Source organism: Hyla sarda, chromosome 9 (assembly GCF_029499605.1).
Source record: "Hyla sarda isolate aHylSar1 chromosome 9, aHylSar1.hap1, whole genome shotgun sequence".
In the NCBI taxonomy this organism is placed as follows: domain Eukaryota; kingdom Metazoa; phylum Chordata; class Amphibia; order Anura; family Hylidae; genus Hyla; species Hyla sarda.
Window position 1 is genome coordinate 56158858 of NC_079197.1, and position 18637 is coordinate 56177494.

General features: G+C 45.8%; 1 protein-coding gene across 5 annotated transcripts in view; it reads left to right on the top strand.

Moving 5' to 3' along the window:
- The window catches only part of DLG3 (discs large MAGUK scaffold protein 3), a 390374-nt gene that overhangs the window by 139282 nt on the left and 232455 nt on the right, over positions 1–18637 (top strand). The gene's annotated exons all lie outside the window — the stretch shown is intronic.

Consider the following 18637-nt stretch of genomic DNA (forward strand, 5'->3'; position numbering starts at 1 on the left):
GCAGGAACAAGGGTAGGCGGGGATGACCCTGAATCACATGCAGGATGCAGCCTATCAGCAGCCAGTCACCCCTGTGATGTCACAGCCCTATATAATAGATAACCATATTGCAGCCAGTCACTTCATTCATTACACTGCAGAGAGATAGGACGGACATCCTGTGTGTGTGTGTCACACAGAAAAGCTTTTAACAGCAGCGTTTCACCTCCTAGTCACATCAGTGTTCTTGTGGACAGAGAGCAGTGCATTTTTGCACAGAAAATATTTTTTACTGCAGCCTTTAACCTCCCAGTCACTTTCTACAGCATTGTATTGCAGAGAGGGGCAGAGAGCTTTGTGTTGCCTCATACATTTCAACAAGCTGGCTCATCTTGATGAACCTTAGGAGGATGGAGGAATAATTTTTTTCTACAACAAATGGTTATACTAGTCTATAGACGGTATAATACCCAGCAGTCCTTTTCCAATAGTCTTTGAGAGAGTGCAATTTTGGGTTTAGCACACAGCGACTGTGTACTACTGGCGTTGTGCAAAAATATGTTGGTTTTTTTTAAGCGTACTGTAGCGCATCTTTCTTCCCTCATAAGTGTATACACATACATATACCTAAGTAGTGTACCATTTTGTACCTGTTAATCTGTGAAGGGCCAACATACTGTGAAAGTCCAGGCAAAAGTACTCACCTGCTGCTGTTCTACACAAATACTGTTTTAACCGTAGTGAAGCGTATTGTACTCCCCTCATATACGCACTAAGTATGTCAGGCAGAGAAGTTCCAGGACATGCTCAGAGCAGTGGCAGAGGTCTAAATTCATCAGGCACAGACAGAGGTCATAGCCGACTAGGGACGAGTGGCAGCAGGAGTCGCCGCAAGAGGCCTGAGCTCCCAGTATCGGCTAGTGGTCGTGTCTCGACCAGCAACCCATTTCCCATCATCGATTGGTTAACACGGTCATCCACTTCATCACAAGTGACATCTGATACCCCCAGTAAACAGTCGGTGGGTTCCTCAGACACAACCCTCAGTTGGTATGGCCCTGGAGCAGTCCCTGTCCTCCCATTGCCTCTGTCCTATGCTGTTCCCTCCCCTAAAGAAGTATCTTATGCTGTGGGTTCAGCTCCACTATTCAGTGAGGATGATCTAATAGAGGACAGTCAGCAGCTACTGCCCAGCCAAGAAGTGGAGGAGACATCTGCTGCTTTCTCCCCTAGGTGGGCAAGTAGTGATGAGAAGAGTGACGTGAGAGGCCGTGTTGCCAGTGTTAAGAGTCCTGAAGCAGACACTGTTGAGGAATCTGAGGAGGACACTTGTGCAGACACTTGTTGATGATGATGAAGCCGATTGCAATTGGGAGCCGGGTGCAGAAGGGCTTTTTTATCAGGAGAAAAGGGTTGCAGGTTGCCCGTGAGGCAGCAGCTGAGCCAGTAAGGTGGTAGCATGGTGTGCAGTCAGCATGGTGGCAGAAGTGGAAATTCTGGAGCCAAACGTGCCCGGGAGAGACCGCCTGCTTCGCTGCAGCCTACCTTCCCTGGAGTTAGTGGAACAGGGGTTCCTGGAGACGGCGGCAGTAGCAGTCAATTAGTGCAGACTGTTTGTGGGAAAATCAGCTACTTGGCAGTGTAGCAGTTTTTTTTATCAAGCATCCGGAGGAGGTTAACATAGCCAAATGCAGGATATGTCGGCAGAAGGTGAAGCATGGCCAGGGTCCCAATAGGCACCACGGCCCTATGTCAACATATGCTGCCCCACCAAAAAGCGGCCTGGGAGAACCGTGGCTCTGATGTAGTGGTCAAGCCTGCTGCATCACCCAATGGCACGCTGCTCCCTCTTTTAGCCAGCAAAGGCTCCACCACCTCAGCTAAAGAGAGCTGTGTGCCATACCCTCCTTCTGTTGCTTTATATGCTCCTGCTCCTCCTACTTTTAGTCAGTCATTCCGCGAACAATCCATCGGCGAAGCCATGTGCAAGAGACAACAGTATGCGCCCACTCATCCAATGGCGCAGAAGCTGAATGTGCTCCTATCCAAGTTGCTGGTGCTGTAGTCCCTCCTTTTTCAAGTGGTGGACTCTGCACCTTTCAGAGAACTGATGGCTTGTGCCGAGCCGAGGTGGAGAGTGCCAAGCCATCATTTCTTTGCGAAGAAGGCAGTACCAGCCCTGCACAATTTTGTGGAAGAGAAGGTGGGCCAGTCCTTGAGCCTGTCGGTGTGTGCCTAAGTGCACAGCAGCGCTGACGTCTGGAGCTGTAAGTATGGTCAGGGACAATACATGTCCTTTAATGCTCACTGGGTGAAAGTGGTTCCTGCACAGCCACAACACCAACGTAGACAGGTCATGCCGCTTCCTCCTCTACGCTCTTAGACCGTTGGTCCTGTGACAGTGTGCGACTCTGCCTCCTCATCCTCCACCGTGTCCTCAGCCTCCACTGCACAGACAAGTCTCAGTGCCCCTTCAGCATACCATGTGTGCAGGGCACGGCAGTGTCACACTGCACTTCACATGGTTTGCCTTGGCAAACGGAATCACACAGGGGAGGAACTGCGAAAAGTCATTCATAAAGAAATTGGAGCTTACTCCACGAAAACTGGAAATGGGAACCATGGTGGCTCACAAAGGGAAGAACATCTTGTCTGCGCTGCAACAGGGAAGGCTGAGCCATGTGCCCTGCATAGCACACGTGTTCAATCTGGTTGTCAAGCAGTTCCTGAAGTATTCCAACCCCATTTGCAAGACATCCTAACAATGGGAAGGAAACTTTGCTTGCACATTAGCCACCCTCCATATGTTGGACCGACACTACGAACAGAGAAAAGCCATCACTGATTTCTTGATGATCCAAGCGGATAGAGGTACTCCCCTTTGTAACTTCAATGTGAACCAGTGGCAGCTCATATGTGACACCTGCCGATTGCTGAGGACTTTTGAGGAAATCACATTATTAGAAAGTCACCAGGATTACGGGATGAACAACGTCATTCCACTGTTTCACTTCCTACAATACGTGTTGGAAACTATGGCTGGTCAGTGCAATGGAGACGTGGTTCCTACATCTCACGGCCACATGAGCCCTGTGGGGGCTGAACTGGAGGAGGAGGAGGAGGAGGGGAACAGTAGAGCACAATTTAGGTTTCACCAAAAGGGGCGGTTTTTCAAATTTTAATCCACCACCAGCAGATATGACATTTGATGTGTGAGGATCCCCCGGTTGTAGCCCTCATAATAGTCACAAACTGGCAACAAAATAAACCAGTGTATGAAATACTGTGGTCTTCTGTGCTCTTCTATACAGCCAAAAAACCCTTCTCTTTTTATTTATTTATTTTTTTGCAGTCCTTTAGTTAGTATTCCTTATTCAAGTTTTAAAACATAAATTTTGAAAATTATCTGTCAAAATTAGTCTCTCAGAGACAAGACACCCTGAACAATCTCTAGCAGCAAGCTTTAGAAAGTAGGAATAAGGAGTATGGTATGGTTAATTAGTTTGTATCCATTTACTGATATCATCTAATGAGATCTGGTGTGTGTTAATGAGAAACTTTTACAAGTAGATGTTACGTGTCCTCTGGGTGTGGGTCCCTGTTCTATTAAAGTCGTCTTTACTGGATCTCTACGTTCTGCCAGTGCAAATTAAAAATTGAGTTACATTCCTTCAAATACATTACAGTATTTGTTATGATTGACAGTTAACCAGCTCAATATCACATCTCTTGATAGGAGACATATTTCTTTCTAACCAAGAATGCATTGTATTCCTTACAAGTACCATTATAATATATGGCTTCTGTTTTCTAGTGGCCAATACGCTTACACACATACATACTGTAAGATTGCTTCCTGCTATCTTTAGATTTTTTTTTTTTTACATCTTAGATGCTTTAACCCCCTCCATCTCTCCTGCAGCACCCCTATCATCTGGTGCAAGGAGTGAGCTTCGCTCCGTGCCTGATGACTGGCCATGCAGGAGGCGGAGGATCGTGACATTACGGCCCCGCCCCATTGTGACATAACACCCCGACTCCTTAATGCAAGTCTATGGGAGGAGGCGTGGTGGCCGTCACGCCCCCTCCCATAGACTTGCATTTCACAGACAGTGTTTTTATTGCTTTTCTGAACTTGCCAAAAAACACATAAAAAAACTTATGTGTTTTACCCCTTAAGGACCACGGGCGTATGACATCCTGGTACTTAAGGATCAAGGGTTGGGACCGGACCGGGATGTCTGCTGAAATCGTTCAGCAGACACCCTGTGCAAACTCTTGGGGGTCCTGAGATCAATTCATATCGGCGATTTGCAGTGATTCCGGGTCAACCGATGAATCAGGACGGAGGGCGAGAGCGGGTGCCGGGAGTGTGTACTTGGACTGGGGGCACCCAATCCCCAGCATCGGCGGTCAGATCGGGGCCCCCAGAGCATATACAGTGGCAGTGGTGGCAGGAGGATCCGGCGTGTGCGCAGCAGCAGCAGGAGGTAAGGCTGGCCTCCTGCTGTTTCTTAGCAACAACTCCCAGCATGCAAAAAAGGACAAGCTGGGAGTTGTTTTGCAACAGCTGAAAGCACGCTGGTTGGGAAACACTGTTTGTTACCTAACTCACAACAGTGTTGCAAACTACAACTCCCAGCATGCACTGATAGACTGTACATGCTGGGAGTTGTAGTTTTGCAACAGCTGGAGGCACACTGGTTGTGAAACACTGCGTTAAGTAACAAACTCTCAGTGTTTTGCAACCAATGTGCCTCCAGCTGTTGCATAACTACAACTCCCAGCATGTATGGTCTGTCAATGCATGCTGAGAGTCGCAGTTTTGCAACAGCTGAAGGTTTGCCCCCCCCCCCCCCTCTCCCATGTGAATGTACACGGTACATTCACACGGGTGGGGGTTTACAGCGAGTTTTCTGCTGCAAGTTTGAGATGCTGCAAATTTTCCATCACAGCTCAAACTCCCAGTGGGAAACTCGCTGTAAACCCCCACCTGTGTGAATGCCGTGAAAATACTACACTACACTACACCTACACAAAATAAAAAACTACATATACACACCCTTATACAGTACCACTCCCCCTCCCCCCAATAAAAATAAAAAACTTCTTGTACGCCACTGTTTCCAAAACGGAGCCTCCAGCTGTTGAAAAACAACAACTCCCATCATGCCGTACAGCCACTGACTGTCAAGGCATGCTGGGAGTTTTGCAACAGCTGGAGACACCCTGTTTGGGAAACACTGGCGTAGAGTATTTTGGTGGCGGAAGCAAATCCCCAATTTAGGCCTCAAATGCGCATGGCGCTCTTTCGCTTTGGAGCCCTGTCGTATTTCAAGGCAACAGTTTAGTGCCACATATGGGGTATTTCAGTACTCTGGAGAAATTGCGTTACAAATTTTGGGGGGCTTTTTTATCCTATCACCCCTTGTGAAAATGAAAAATTTGGGGTAACACCAGCATTTTAGTGAAAAAAATCCAAATTTTCATTTTCATGTCCAACTTTTGTGGAAATTTGTCAAACACCTGTGGGGTGTTAAGACTCACTGTACCCCTTGTTAGATTCCTTGAGGGGTGTAGTTTCCAAAATAGTATGCCATGTGTTTTTTTTTTTTTTTTGCTGTTCTGGCACCATAGGGGCTTCCTAAATGTGACATGCCCCCCAAAAACCATTTCAGCAAAATTTACTTTCCAAAAGCCAAATGTGACTCCTTTTCTGAGCATTGTAGTGCGCCCACACTTGACATCCACACATGGGGTATTTTGATACTCAGAAGAGATGGTGTTACAAATTTTGGCGGGCATTTTCTCCCATTATCCCTTGTAAAAATGTCAAATTTGGGGGAAGACCAGCATCTTAGTGAAAAAAAAAAAAAATATACACAGCCAACTTTAACAAAAAGTTATCAAACACCTGTGGGGGTGTTAAGGCTCACTCGACCCCTTGTTAAATTCCTTGAGGGGTGTAATTTCCAAAATAGTATATATATATATATATATATATATATATTTTTTTTTTTTTTTTTTTTTTTTTTTTTTTGCTGTTCTGGCATCATAGGGGCTTCCTAAATGTGACATGCCCCCCAAAAATCATTTCAGAAGAACTCACTCTCCAAAATCCCATTGTCTCTCCTTCCCTTCTGAGGCCTTTAGTGCACCCACAGAGCACTTTATGTTCACATATGAGGTATTTCCTTACTCAAGAGAAATTGTGTTACACATTTGGGGGGCTTTTACTCCTTTTACCTTGTAAAAATTCAAAAACTGGGTCTACAAGAACATGTTAGTATAAAAATATTTAGATTTTTAACTTTCTCCTTCACTTTGCTGCTATTCCTGTGAAACACCTAAAGGGTTAGCAAACTTTCTGAATGTCATTTTGAATACTCTGAGGGGTGCAGTTTTTATAATAGGGTCAAGTATGGGTATTTCTAATATAAAGACCCCTCAAATCCACTTAAAAGCTGAACTGGTCCTTAAGGTGAAAATGGGCTTAGTCTTTAAGGGGTTAAACTGTGCATTTGATGAGCAAACAGAACATGGTTTTTCAGCAGTCCTTTGCGTCATAAACAGCCAGATTAAAGGGGTACTCTGCTGGAAAACTTTTTTTTAAATCAACTGGTGCCAGAAAGTTAAACAGATTTGTAAATTACTTCTATTTAAAAATCCTAATCCTTCCAGTACTTATCAGCTGCTATATGCTCCACAGGAAGTTCTATTCTTTTTGAATTTTCTTTCTATTTGACCACAGTGCTCTCTGCTGACACCTTTGTCCATTTTAGGAATTGTCCAGAGTAGAAGCAAATCCCCATAGCAAACCTATCCTGCTCTGGACAGTTCCTGACATGGACAGAGGTATCAGCAGAGAGCAATGTGGTCAGACGGAAAGGAAATTCAAAAAGAAAATAACTTTCTGTGGAGCATACAGCATCTGATAAGTCCTGGAAGGATTAAGATTTTTAAATAGAAGTAATTTACAAATCTGTTTAACTTTTTGATAAAAAAAAAAATTCCCAGCAAAGTATCCCTTTAGGTCTAGAAATGCTAATCACAAAGCCTACACAATCAGTGTAGGTTCTAATTGGCAGTCCTCTGCTTACACAACGCACAGTGAAAATTTCATTAAACATTCTCCATAGGCAAAGCATAGATTGTGTTAAAGGCAGGCAAATGACAAACATGCTTCACAGTTCAGCTCCATTAGGGCAGACCTGGGATCTGTGAGTATAGTTTAGCTACAGTGCCTACAGGAAGTTATAGATAGTCTGAAACACAACTTCTGTCATCATTGGTTCAGGCTGCTGCTTTCTCCCTCCTCTTGCAGCTTTGTCTCCTCAGGTCAGCTGCTGTATATAAAACAAAGTCTATAACTTTTCTTTTACAAGGGCAGAATGATTATAAAAACTATTATATAACGCCACTACTAACACCAATCAGCCATATACATACAAACAGTAAGGGTGTGTTAAGGGTGTGTGGTGTCCCGCTACCGCCAGAGTCCCTAGGACATAGGGATCCCTGTTGTGTAGCCTACCCCTTGTCGCCTCTATTCCAACTAATAGCCTAGTAATTTATGTAAGGGTGATGTAAATATAATAATATATGTAAATAAATGGTTAATTACCGGTTCCATAGTAAATAAATGTTTAATTACCGGTTCCATAGCGTTGCAGGACCTGCGGGTCACGTGACTAGGTAAACTCTATGGTATTCTGCTTAAGGACCTTTGGAGGCCCGGTGACGTATGCAATCCCATTACTCTGTGTAATGGTGAATGACAGATGTTCGGACAAATCGGATTTACCCCACCCCCTGCCCATATAAGGGAGCGGCGGCCATGTTTTCTTTCTCTTGTTCCTGGGCTGTCAAACGAGAAGGATCTGCGCAGCAACTATCGCAGTGAGTTAGGCCCGAGCCTAGCGGCAATGACTGAGTAATTCAGAATAGAGAGTGTATCAATCCCCAGACACTCTGCAGCATCACCGGACCTAATATAACCCCTAAATCTTGACGGATCTGCAAATATCTACCCTAAATTCAGAGACTTTCTAAATAGCTCAAGGTCCGCAACAACTGTCAGTCACTGAGCGATATAAGGACTGTTTGTATGAGACTATTACTGTGCCTTGGATGTATCGCAAGCACTTAAGTAAAGTTGTTCAAGTTCAAGTTCAATCTCCTTGTGGACCTTCAGTCATTTCATGCACCTATCGTTACTGGGAAGGGCGGCGATAGGCCGGAGCATTACCTCAGCATACCAGCCCCCAGCCTGGCATCACGAACTATAGGGTTAACATTAACCCCTCATATACCAATACCCTACCACCACTACCATACGCAGGGGCGTAGCTAGAAACCACGGGGCCCCGGTGCGAAAAATTGCCCTGGCCCCCTACCACCTAACGACCCTCTTCCCCAATCCCGGACGACCCCTTACTTGGCTGCACAAAGATATCAGTGACTACACTTAGGGGAATACACAACAATATAAGTGACTAACAGGCAGGGCCAGACAGACAAAACAGGCATTGAAGAATAAGCAGCCCATTTTTCTGGAGGGGGTCCAACTGCTGGGACACCCACCAATCACCCAATCAGCTGTTGTAAAGCTATAACTCCCATCATGTCTGGAGAGCCTCAGGCATTATAGGAGTTGTAGTTTTTCAATAGCTGGAGAGCCACAGATTAGGGTACAACATCACCCATCATCACTGCGGAACTTAAAAGTTACTCCAGCTCTGATGGGACAGTCAGGAGAAAACACAATGATATCAGTGACCTGAGTGACGTCTTCTCTGTTGTCTTTTCTTTTCTTCTTCATCTGGTCCAGACATCAAGACCTCTTCCAGCTCCATCTTCTCAACAGAGTCTGACACCCGAACATCATAGGTTCTCATTTTGTCAGTAGATCCTCATCCTCTGTATGAAGACAATAATCATTATTATTCTGCTAAATACTGCACCCCCTCAATATAAAACTACAGTCCACTGTACCTCTTGCATATAATACTGCCACCCACTGTACTCCCTGAATATACTACTGCCACCTACTGTACCCCTGAATATAATACTGCCACCTACTGTACCCCCTGAATATAAAACTACCACCCACTGTACTTCTTGAATATAATACTGCCACCTACTTAATCCCCCTGAATATAAAACTACCATCCACTGTACTCCTTGAATATAATACTGCCACACACTGTACCTCTTAAATATAAGGCTGCATTCACACCACGTTTTGTACATACGGGTGCCGGATTCGGCTGGGGGAGGGGCAAGCTGGGCACTCCTGTACCCCAGCCGGATCAGCCCGTGACTCAATTTACTTTAATTAGCCTACCGGAGTCAAATGGTGACTCCGGTCGGCTCAGTTTTGACCCGATTGCGGTTTTGTGACCGGACCTAAAACCGTAGTATACTACGGTTTTAGGTCCGGTCCAAATCCGCATACGGGTCAAAACTGAGCCGACCGGAGTCACAGTTTGACTCCGGTCGGCTCATTAAAGTAAATGGAGTCACGGGCTGATCCGGCCGGGGTACAGGAACGCCCGGTTTGCCCCTCCCCCCTCCGGATCCGGCACCCGTATGTTCAAAACGTGGTGTGAATGCAGCCTAATACTGCCACACACTGTGCCCCTGAATATAAACCCTCAAAAATAACCATGCTATATGCTGTACCCTCCCACACATCATACATACATCTTGCTTACACACATCTATCATTCATACACACATCATTATTCATACATACATCATACATCCACATCATTCATACAGACGCCACCTCCGGACCCCCCAAACACATGCATTATACATACATACATCCACACATCATTCATACACAAGCCACCTCCGGACCCCCCAAACACATGCATTATACATACACACAGATCATACATACACATACATCATACATAAATACACCCGCCGCCTCCAGATCCCTCTGCATAATTCATCTCCACACATCATACTTACTTCTAGCTTACACACATCTTGCTTACACACATCATTCATACATTATACATACAGTACATTCAAGCAAAAGCAAAATGTCCAGCGCGAATATCAAGGAACAGGATGTTTTATTCCAATAAAAGCCAAAAAGACCAGGAGAACATGACAAGGTGACGCGTTTCGGTCCTAAGACTGGACCTTAGTCGTACACTAGCATACAGTGAGTACAAACCTTATATAGGTGGCCCCTCAAGCAACGACCAGTAATCCGGCCGCGGCTGAATTGGGTCCTCCTCCTCTTTCGTGACGTGGGGGTGACAGGTAAAGCCCGGAGAAAGGAGGAGAAACAGCGCGACGGGCTGAGGGAGTGAGCTGGACTATACACTTCTTTGTCTGCACATACAGTACATACACACACATCATTCATACACACACCACCTCTGGGCCCCCCACACATGTATAATACATACACATCATACATACACATACATCATACATAAACACATATACATACACCTGCTGCTTCCAGATCCCCCAACATAATACATGTCCACAAATCATACATATATCCTTCTAGCTTACTCACATCATACATACATCTTGCTTACACAACATCTATCATTCATACATCATACATACACACACATCATTCAAACACACGCTGCCTCCAGACCCCAACCCCCCCATGCATATATACATCGCGCTTACACCTACATACATACATTACATACATACACACATTCTACACACATCCATATGCATACACATTCTACACACATACATATGCATACACACAACATACATACACAAACGCAATAATACAAACACACATGATACATGTACTCACACATAACCCCCCCACACATAAGAGGTTAGGGTGGGGGTTCCGGGTTTTTATGGGTTTTAGTTCGGAGGGGGGCACACCAGGAATATGTTGCCGCAGATGTTGGATGTTGGGGCCAGAGGCAGATGTGGAGCACCGGCTCCCATCTGCTTGCCAGCCTCCACGTCTTTCTCAGAGCCAGGAGCAAGAAGACGTTTGTGCCTGCGCGGCGCACGTTTTCCTCCAGCAATCCGCTGCGGCAGGAGGAGGGGTAAGAGCGTCCACAAACTTAAAGAAAAAAAAAAAGTTTTTAAACATTGCATTGAAGCAGATTGCGACCCTTGCGACCTCTATAGCTATGCCACTGACCATATGCCCCCCCCCCCCCAAGGGCTACCACAGGTGATCTTACACAGTGCAGTAATTCATCAAAAATGCATGCAGTTAGTTACATAGTACAGCTAATAGCGGATTCAATACATGCTACAATTATTGATAAAACACGATTTACCTGAAACTCTACAAAACAAAGAGGACAAAAGAATAGAAGAAGCATCTGCTCCTTATATTATCTAATTTAAATATGATCCACTCCTGGTTTTAGCTTCAAAACTACAGCATAAAACTACATTGTGTAAGAGAACCCTAAAGTGGATATCATTGTTTGTCTTATTACAGTGGCACCTGTCACAGGGGGAGATATATGAGAACAGAAAGTCCTCACGCCCCCTCCCGTAGGCTTGCATTGAGGGGCGGAGCGTGACATCACACGCCGCCGGCGCGGTGGTCGCCTGTAATCAGTCCCGGAGCGAACACGCTCTGGGGACTGATTACAAACGGAGTGCCGCGTGAATGATCCCGGGGGTCCCCAGCGGCGGGACTCCCGCGATCAGGCATCTTATACCCTATACTTTGAATAGGGGAAAAGATGTGTAAGCACCGGAGAACCCCTTTAAAAGCAGGAAACCTGTGCATGCAACCGGCTGCACCTATCCGGATGTGGGGTCGACAGGCCAATTAGCTGTGGCATGGTGTTCACACCGTTCAGCAGCAGGACAACTAACCAGGCATCTGAATGTGGTTCTCCCCAGCACTTACATAGGTACATAGTTTATGAGATCAAGAAAAATACAAGTTCATCAAGTTCAAGCTAAAACCCTACTGTGTTAATGAAGCCTATGCCATTTGCCCCATAACAGAAAAAATATCAAAATAAATCTCGGAATCAATATTCTATCCCTATAAATCTAGTATTTGTAATTTGTAATAGTATATACTTCCTGAAAAATATACAGGCCTCCCTTAACCCCTTAAAGAGCCAGCCCGTTTTTACCTTTTTTGCACATCTGACCACTGTCACTTTAAGCATTAATAACTCTAAGATGCTTTTACTTTTCATTCTGATTCCGAGATTCTACCATATTCTACTTTATGTTACTGGTAAAATTTTGTTGATACTTGCATCATTTCTTGGTGAAAAATTCCGAAAATTTGGTGAAAAATTAGAAAATTTAGCATTTTTTACTTTGAAACTCTCTGCTTGTAAGGAAATGGACATTCCAAATAAATTATATATTCATTCGCATATACAATATGTCTACTTTATGATTGCATCATAAAGTTGACATGTTTTTACTTTTGGGAGACATCAGAGGGCTTCAAAGTTCAGCATCAATTTTCCAATTTTTCACAAAAGTTTCAAAATCAGAATTTTTCAGGGATCAGTTCAGTTTTATAGTGGATTTGAGGGGCCTTCATATTAGAAATACCCCATTAATGACCCCCATTATAAAAACGGAACCCCTCAAAGGTGTTTCACAAGAATAGCAGCAAAGTGAAGGCGAAAATTCAAAATCTTAATTTTTTACACTCACATGTTCTTGTAACCCAATTTCTCTTGAGTAAGGAAATGCCTCATATGTGTATGTGTAGTGTTCGGCGGGCGCAGTAGAGGGCTCAGAAGGGAAGGAGCGACAATTGGATTTTGGAGAGTGAGTTTTTCTGAAATGGTTTTTGGGGGGGCATGTCACATTTAGGAAGCCCCTATGGTGCCAGAACAGCAAGAAAACCCCCACATGGCATACTATTTTGGAAACAACACCCCTCAGGGAACATAACAAGGGGTCCAGTAAGCCTAAACACCCCACAGGTGTTTGACGACTTTTTGTTAAAGTTGGATGTGTAAATGAATTTTTTTTCGCACTAAAATGCAGTTTTCCCCCCAAATTTTACATTTCCACAAGGGGTAAGTAATGGGAGAAAATGCCCCCCAAAATTTGTAACCCCATTTCCTCTGAGTATGGAAATACCCCATGTGTGGACGTTAAGTGCTCTGCTGGCGCACTACAATGCTCAGAAGAGAAGGAGCGCCATTGAGCTTATGGAGAGAGAATTTGGTTGCAATAGAAGTCGGGGGCCTTGTGCATTTACAAAGCCCCTCATGGTGCCAGAACAGTGGACCCCCCCCCCCCACATGTGACCACATTTTGGAAACTACACCCCTCACAGAATTTAATAAGGAGTGCAGTGAGTAGGGCTGGGCGGTATACCGGTTCATATCGGATACCATTTTTTTTCCCCCCACAGTATGGATTTTTGCCCATACCGCTATACTGGTCGGGCCCCTCCCCCACCCTTCGAATTAATTATAGAGCCCAGCGGAGCCCTCACCTTTCCCAGACCATGAGCAGGGTGTCCGTAGCAAGTAACAAGTGTGTGCCCGGCTTCCAGTCATGCCCGTACACTCTGGAAACTATATCTATGGTTCTGGAGTATTGACAGTCCTCCAGAACCATAGAGGCAGTTTCCAGAGTGTACGGGCACACGCTTGTTACTTGGTGCGTGATGAGCGGAGAATCCTGTAACCGGCGCCCCTCTCCGTGTAACGCACTCCCTCCCTGTGTAACACGCTCCTTCCCTGGCGGTATGCTAGAATTCTCCCTCCCTCCATGAAAAGCAGCTGCCAGACGACATCAGCCGGTGAGACCCGTGAGGAGGCGGGGTGAGTGCGGGAGAGTCAGGGATGACATGTGTAGCTAACACCGGGGGGGGGGGGGGGGGGGGTTGTAGGAGAGCCGTAATACCGTGATACCGCCATAATTAAAAAAAATACTGTGATATAAATTTTAGGTCATACCGCCCAGCACTAGCAGTGAGCATTTACACCCCACTGGAATTTGACAGATCTCTGGAACAGTGGGCTGTGCAAATGAAAAATTACATTTTTCATTTTCACGGACTACTGTTCCAAATATCTGTCACACACCTGTGGGGCGTAGTTTCCAAAATGGGGTCACATGTGGCCCCCCCCCCCCCACATGTGACCCCATTTTGGAAACTACGCCCCACAGGTGTGTGACAGATATTTGGAACAGTAGTCCTTGAAAATGAAAAATGTAATTGTCTACTATGGGGGCACTATGGGGGCTTTGTAAACACACCTTAAATTCCGGACACATTTTCTCTTCAAAAGCCCAATGGCGCTCCTTCTCTTCTGAGCATTGTAATGCGCCAGCAGAGCACTTTACATCCACATATGGGGTATGTTCTTACTCAGAAGAAATGGGGTTACAAATTTTGGGGGGCTTTTTTCCTATTTTCCCATGTGAAAATGAAAAATTTTGGGTAAAACCAGCATTTTAGTAAAAAATATGTATTTTTTCATTTTCCCATCCAACTTTAACGAAAATTCGTCAAACACCTGTGGGGTGTGCACCCACATTGCATTTTATGCTCACATATGGATTTTTCCGTACTCAGGAGAAATTGCATTACAAATTTTGGGGGTCTTTTTTTCCTTTTACCTCATGTGAAAATAAAAAGTATGGGGCAACACCAGCATGTTAGTGTAAAAAAAAAAATAATTTTACACTAACTGGCTGATGCAGACCCCACATTTTCCTTTTCATAAGGGGTAAAAGGAGAAAGAGCCCCCAAAATTTGTAACTCAATTTCTCCCGAGTACAGAAATACCCCAAATGTGGCACTAAACTGTTGTCTTGAAATAGTACAGGGCTCCAAAGCAAGAGAGCGCCATGCGCATTTGAGGCCTATTTTGGGGATTTACATCCTCCACCAAAATACCCTACAGCAGTGTTTCCCAAACAGGGTGCCTCCAGCTGTTGCAAAATTCCCAGCATGCCTTGACAGTCAGTGCCTGTCCGGCAATACTGGGAGTTGTTCTTTTTCAACAGCTGGAGGCTCCGTTTTGGAAACACACATTTTTTTTTTTTTATTGTGTCTGTGTGTGTGTGTGTGTGGGGGGGGGAGGGAACTGTGTAAGGTATATGTATATGTAGTGTTTTACTGTTTTACTTTTTATTTTGTGTAGTGTGGTGTCGTGTTTTTAGGGTACATTCACACGGGCAGGGATTTACAGTGAGTTACTCGAGTTACTTGAGCTGTGGCGGAAAATTTGCCGCATCTCAAACTTGCAGCAGAAAACTCACTGTACACCCCCTCCTGTGTTAATGTACCCTGTACATTCACATGGGGGGGGGGACCTACAGCTGTTGCAAAACTACAACTCCCAGCATGCACTTGCAGACCATACATGCTGGGATTTGTAGTTATGCAACAGCTGGAGGCACATTGATTGCACAACACCGAGTTTGTTACTTAACTCAGTGTTTTGCAACCAGTGTGCCTCCAGCTTTTGCAAAACTAGAACTCCCAGCATGTACAGTGCATGCTGGGAGTTGTAGTTTTGCAACAGCTGGAGGCACACTGGTTGCGAAACACTGAGTTAAGACACAAACTCTGTTTCACAACAAATGTGTCTCCAGCTGTTGCAAAACTGCAACACTCAGCATGCATTAACAGTCGAAGGGCATGCTGAGAGTTGTAGTTTTGCAAAAGCTGGAGGCACACTGCTACAACTCCCAGCATGCCCTTTGGAAGTCTGTGCATGCTGGGAGTTGTAGTTAAGCAACAGCTGGATGCACACTTTTCCATTGAAAAAATGTGCCTCCAGCTGTTGCATAACTACAACCCCCAGCATGCATAGACTACCAAAGGGCATGCTGGGAGTTGTAGTTGGAACTCCAGCTGTTGCAAAACTGCAACTCCCAGCATGCCCTTTGGTTGTGCATGCTGAGAGTTGTTGCTAAGCAACAGCAGGAGTTGAACAGGCCTCACCTCCTGCTGTATCCTGCCGCCGGGACCACCGCCGCTGCTGCCACCGCTCCTGCCGCCGGGACCGCTGCTTCTGAGGGGACCCCCGCCGAACCATGGAGAGGTAGGAGATCCCTGCTGGCCCCAATTGCCCCCCTGATTACCGCCCAGCAGGGCAGTGATTGGTCGGACGTTCTGACCGATCAATCATGTGATCGTGAGGTGGCACCCGTGCCACCTCATTCCTGCTGGGTAAGGGTGAATGGTGCTGTCTCGGGCTGTCCCATTCACCCTTTTTACCAGGTCACCAGAGACCCGATTGACCCGTAATCGCCACAAATCACCGGTCTGATTTAACCGCGATTTGCGGCCGACATGGGGGGGGGGGGGGGCGTCTTGGGAGCTCCCCAAGGGTTTGCACGGGGTGCCTGCTGATAGATATCAGCAGTCATCCCGGTCCTGTCCCCGCCCAGTGTGCGGCGGGGACCGAAATTCCCACGTACCAGGGCTTCAGGGCGTAACTGTGTGCCCTGGGTCCCTAAGTGGTTAAAGAGTACCTACCATCAACTAAACTGTCCCTAATCCCCCCTCCCCATCTGTCCCTGATTCTCACTGACTCTATCTCTGTCTTTATTTGCACCAAAAAGACCATACAAATACCTTTTTTACATCCCCTGTTGCTGCTCTAGATACTGCCGAGAGAGGGAGAAAGGGGGCGTGGCCCGGCAGGCACGAAGTCATTTGATGCCTGTCGGGGCGCACTTCCTTGCTGCTCCCTGCTTTTGCTGCTCCCTGAAGACCTCGATCAGCGTAAGACCTCGATCAGACCTAGGAGAGACAGACCTGATCATCTGTGCAGCCGTGCGCTACAATGACATCTGGCTAGTGCGTGCCGGCTCTCCTTGCAAGGGGAAGCAGCCTAATAATGCAGCTGGCCCGGGCAGCAGCACACATGCTGCGGGAACAGCGCTTGCTCCTGCCTATCTGATTGACAGGCGGGGAGCTGCGCTGTGCTCTTCAGTGTCCGGCTGAGTCCAAACTCTATGCGCCGGGACATGCGCCTAGTGGTCATGTTTTTAAAGTAAAAAAAAAGATATAAAAATATTAATCACATGTAATTAGAAAGTTGTTTCTAATATATTGATTAACAAAATACACTGCTCAAAAAAAATAAAGGGAAGACTTAAACAACACAATGTAACTCCAAGTAAATCACACTTCTGTGAAATCACACTGTCCATTCAGGAAGCAACACTGATTGACAATCAATTTCACATGCTGTTGTGAAAGTGGAACAGACAACAGGTGGAAATTATAGGCAATTAGCAAGACACCCCCAATAAAGGAGTGGTTCTGCAGGTGGTGACCACAGAGCACTTCTCAGTTCCTATGCTTCCTGGTTGATGTTTTGGTCACTTTTGAATGCTGGCAGTGCTTTCACTCTAGTGGTAACATGAGACTATAACCCACACAAGTGGCTCAGGTATTGCAGCTCATCCAGGATGGCACATCAATGCGAGCTGTGGCAAGAAGGTTTGCTGTGTCTGTCAGCATAGTGTCCAGAGCATGAAGGCATTACCAGGAGACAGGCAGCACATCAGGAGACGTGGAGAAGGCCATAGGAGGGCAACAACCCAGCATCAGGACCGCTACCTACACCTTTGTGCAAGGAGGAGCAGGAGGAGCACTGCCAGGGCCCTGCAAAATGACCTCCAGCAGGCCACAAATGTGCATGTGTCCACTCAAATGGTCAGAAACAGACTCCATGAGGGTGGTATAAGGGCCTGACATCCACATGTGGGGGTTTTGCTGACAGCCCAACACTGTGCAGGACGTTTGGCATTTGCCAAAGAACACCAAGATGATAGCAGGTTCACACAAAGCACATGACAGACGTGACAAAGTCTGAAGATGCCGCGGAGAACGTTCTGCTGTCTGCAACATCCTCCAGCATGACTGGTTTGGTCAGGAATGGTGTGGGGTGGCGTATCTTTGGGGGGCTGCACAGCCCTCCATGTACTTGCCAGAGGTAGTCTGACTGCCATTAGGTACTGATATGAGATCCTCAGACACCTTGTGAAACCATATGCTGGGGCGGTTGGCCCTGGGTTCTTCCTAGTGCAAGAAAATACTAGACCTCATGTGGCTGGAGTGTGTCAGCAGTTCCTGCAAGAGGAAGGCATTGATGCTATGGACTGGCCCGCTCGTTCCCCAGACCTGAATCTGATTGAACACATCTGGGACATCATGCTTTAGTCCAGGTCTAGGAGGACATCCCTCAGGAGACCATCCGCCACCTCATCAGGAGCATGCCCAGGCAATGTACGGAGGTCATACGGGCACGTGGAGGCCACACACACTACTGAGACTTATTTTGACTTGTTTTAAGGACATTACATGAAAGTTGGATCAGCCTGTAGTGTGGTTTTCCACTTTGATTTTGAGTGTGACTCCATATCCAGACTTCCATGGGTTGATAAATTTGATTTCCATTGATAATTTTTGTGTGATTTTGTTGTCAGCACATTCAACTATGTAAAGATTAAAGTATTTCATATGATCATTGATTCAGATCTAGGATGTGTTATCTTAGTGTTCCTTTTATTTTATTGAGCAGTGTATAAAAAGTAATTTTGGTGACAGGTACTCTTTAAGGGGTTAAATAAATATTTCCATTAGGTGATTTGACCTATAATCATAATTGAGGTGTTTTGTGAACATTGGACATCTTTATGCTGTGTTTGCCCATAGAATTTTACTGCA